This window comes from Sipha flava, unplaced genomic scaffold (genome assembly GCF_003268045.1).
Source record: "Sipha flava isolate LNK unplaced genomic scaffold, YSA_version1 293_pilon_pilon, whole genome shotgun sequence".
Lineage (NCBI taxonomy): Eukaryota > Metazoa > Arthropoda > Insecta > Hemiptera > Aphididae > Sipha > Sipha flava.
In genome coordinates, this window is record NW_020272964.1 from 323,527 (window position 1) to 328,159 (window position 4,633).

Consider the following 4,633-nt stretch of genomic DNA (forward strand, 5'->3'; position numbering starts at 1 on the left):
GTATCAATTAATTCTAAAACCATGGGCCACCAATCACTTTATTAAACAATTATATTCGACAGAAGGATCGCCATCACTTGCAAACTTGAAAACATATCCTGAATTTAAAGTTAATATAATTATATTTAAAATTTAGAAACAAAACCATACATCTAATAAAAGAAGCTAAAATAAAATTTTATAAATCAGAAATAGATAAATCCACAAAAAAGAAAAAAAAATAATTGCAGTTAATTAAAAACATACCTAGAAAAAATAAATCAAATAATCTAAATGAATTGTTAAATAATGTAAGGTTACCGAAATGAATGGCAAAGAATCAGTATACGTAGACGATAAAAAACAGAGAGTAAAAATAAATAACGCTATTTCTAATGAACAAGGAATACAATTTGGTGTACAAAACTAACTCCAGTATTTTTTAATATCTAAGTAAATGGTATTAAGCTACTCAAATTAAATATCAAAATAGTATCTTATGTTGATGACACAATCTTGATTAGTACTGTAGTTATCTGGAAAAAATAGAAAAAATGTATAAAACACATCGAGAGTTAGGTACCTATTAAATTATTAAAGTTGGTTAATTGATAATATCTTGTTTTTAAACTTTGATAAGTCTTCCACCATACTACGCTCTCTATTAAAACATTTATTTCATACCTTTTATTATATAAAAATCTATGTAAATAACTTTTAAACATAGAAAAATGATACTATGATTAAAAACTACAAATACCTAGGTATCGGAATATGTCATAATATGAAATGGAAAAAATAAATAAAAAATGGGGCTGTTAAATTAATAAAGATGATTTATATATTGAAACGATTCCGTAAGATAATAAAATACAAAGATATAAGATATATTTACCTCTCTTCGAGTTCTTAATTACTTATCGAATCATTGGTTAGGGTGGGGCTTACGATTACAATCAACTTCATTATCAATGATAATATACGGAAATTCTTTACCAGCTCTTAAGTAAATAAAGAAAAAATTCTGATATTTAATTCTTGTGTTTTTGATTCACTTTTAGTAGCTATAACAATAAGCTACATTGATATCATAAGGTATAAATTGTATATTGATAATAATAAACTGAATCATTTTATAAGACTATGAAAATATATCCTCTTCGTGGAGTTACAAGCATAACTTATGATCAATATGTTAATTTGCTGGTAGAAATTGAACTTTTTAAAATGTAACCAGTAGTATCTGAACTTCAATATTGGATGCAAATATCAATGTTATTGCTTTATGTAACAAGTTTTTTTTCGATATACCTAGCAGTATACAAATATTGGAATGCACCATTTGTACTACAAAAACAGTATTTTATAATGCAACAATAATATTCAATGAATTGTTAAATAGTAGTGGATGCTTAGAAGATGTAAATACATATTTAAATAAATATGTTACGAAAAAAAAAAATGGTGACCAAACTGCGAAAATATAAATAAAAATTGTATAAGAGTACTGCAGGAATATATTTTATTGGAAACAGATGTTTTTAAAAATAATACGATAAATGAAAATAAAATCTTGGTCAATGATATACCATCAAAGTTTTTTTGTTGGAAAATAAAGGTAAACAGTTAAATATTAAAAAGAACTATTCATATATATTTTAGGAGGTAATTTTTTATATACTACTAAGTTTTCACTGCAGTTAATAATTTCATACATTGGAGATGTAGATGTAAAAAACATGGGCCACTACGTATCACACTGTAAACGAATTAAAGGTTATTGGGAAATACATAATAACTTGGTAAAAAAAAAGAACAATATATAAGTGCACAGAATCCAAATATGTGAAACCACATCTATTATTTTATAGAAAAATGTCAGATTAAGTATGTTAAATTTGTAAGCGTTATAAAATTGTATTAATTTTTTTCTCAAAATTTATTTTTTTATTTATTTTTGTGAGGCTCTAACAGGTGTGTATTTATTTTTAAAAATAATTTTAACTAATAATTTTAATAATTAAAAGAAATATTTACATTAATTTACTTTATAGTTTATTTCATACTATTGAATTATTATGAATGTAGAGTGGCTTCTTATAATAAGTTATGAGTGCTAACAATTTATTATATATGTTCATAAATTGAGTATGTTATAAAACATATTTTATTTAAGATTTTAGCCTAATCGAATAAAAGTAAAATTCTAGTTAGTTAAGACATATTTATTCAATCTAGATTTTTTTTTTTTATTAAATATAAATTTATTTTCTTCAACTTACGATATGTTCTAGGCAAATTAATTTGATTGGGTGGTATTATAAATTACAATCTTAACTTTTTTATAAAAATATCTTCTTAGGGAAATCCATTGGGATTCAAAATTGATGAAGTTACAAATTCTAAAAAATTAGTTACAAATAGTCACTAATTGAGTTTTATAAGTTACAACTTGTTTTGGATGATTTCATTGAATTGGGGGGCCAAACCCCCCATAGGGAAATCGACAACTACTCAAAATTGAAGAGGTTACAAATTTCAAAAAGTTGGTTACAAATAGTCACAAATTGGATTTTATAAGTTACAATTTGTTTTGGACGATTTCATTGAATTGGGGGGGGGGACTGCGTAAAGTTAGCCCCTCATTGAGAAAGTACCCGTAGCTTGAAAAATATGAGGTTACAAATTTTATAAACTTGGTTACAAATAGTTACAAATTAAGAAAATAAGGTTACAATTATTTTGGAAAGTATTTTTATAGTTGGGGGGCTAACTTCACACACGTAGCGAAATTATCTAAAATGTTATCACATAAGCACGTCTATCGGTATTGTCGGGCTAGGAAAATGTACTAATAGTCGTCGGTACTTCAGAATCGTCAAAGTTTTTTGGATTCTTCGAAAACTTAAAAATGTACATACAAAAAACTGCCGAAAACTCACGAAAAAGCTCTAAATGCATGGCAGTGGCGCTTTTATCGAAATTGTTTAAATTTTTGTTCTGTTATCGATAGAGTATTGTTGTACAGCATATAAAAAAGAAACGCATTAAAGTTGGTATTAGTTTCTTTTTTTTTTTTTTTTATGACTTTAGTTCGCTGTATATAATGATTTTATTTTTTATGAAAAAAAGATATTCTTCTAAAGTATTTTCTTATTTTTTATTTAACACGTGTAGTGTTCGGTGGTTTTTTTTATTTACGTTTTTTCTGACGTGTGATACGTGTTTATTTCAGGCCACATTCTAATTCAAAAACTTTGGAAAACCCGAAAGTTTATTTATTTTTCCATAACTTCTGTAAGTTTGAACATGAAGATAAGACGCGTTAATTACCGACGGTGTTAAAAATATGTCCCGAAAGTCGCTCGCGATCGTAATGATTTATTTACGAACATTTAAAATATCCACACACACACACACACACACACCATATTGCACACGACCAATTAATTGTTCGGAAAGCATTTGTTTACGCGATCAAAACTCGCACTGTTCAACATGATTCGGTTAAAGAACCGTGAAAATAATTATGGACGAGTCGACACCTTGAACGTCTTATCACGTCTCATAATACGATATCCGTGCGTTGTACCTGTTTGTTTTACGTCGCACACGCGTCAATATCGCGTTACGGTATTAATGCGGTCGCGTAATAGAATACGCTTGAAAACGTCTCCACGACGTTCCAAGACGATGTCGACTACAGTGAACAGACGAGACGATTTCGGCGTATACAGAAAACGCCGATTTACGGTCATAATATAAGGGCGGCTATTACTTTTAGTCAGGCCCTTTAACCCAAAACGATTTCGTTTTTTTTTTTATTCACATTCAGTAATCTGCAATAAATATATCGTTGAAATAATTACGGTTCACTTGCATATTGTCACATTTAAATCGATAAAACAATACTTTATATGCACGTTAGCCGCTTCGGTCTTTAATTGCTGATATTTTCAGTTTCATGTATTATATACCGTGGGTTCACCAATTTAGGGAACACTGAATTTCTCGGTCGGATTATGTTGGAATAAATCGAATTCTTTTTTACAAGCTAGTGGTGTATAAATACACATTTTCAAATAAATTTTAAATTTTTAACCCTCTTGGTACGCACATGCGCAATGCAAATTATTTTTTTTTAATAGCAACTGGTATTTTTGATACCAAATTCGGACAGAATGAATTTTTTTAAGTCATTTTGACTAGTTAACCATGACTCTAAAACCAAAATTGACTGAATGAGAGCCATTTAAATTTGAATAAATAATACATTTTTATAATTCATTATAAAATGCATAAAACAATGTAATCAATTTTAATTAAATAATTATATATCCATATTATGTTAATCTTGTTTATAAAACTTATATAAAAAAAAAAAAAATTCGTAAACATTTTCAAAAAGTAACCAATAATAAATAATTATAAATGGTTTTATGCATTTTGTAATGAATTGTAAAAATGTGTTATTTAATAAAATTTAAATAGCTCTCATTCAGTCAATTTTGGTTTGAGAGTCATGGTTAATTGGTCAAAATGAATTAAAAAAATTTAGTCTACCCAAATTTAGTATCAAAAATACCGGTTGCTATTAAAAAAAAATAAGTTGCATTGCGCATGCGCGTACCAAGAGGGTTAAAAATTTGAAATT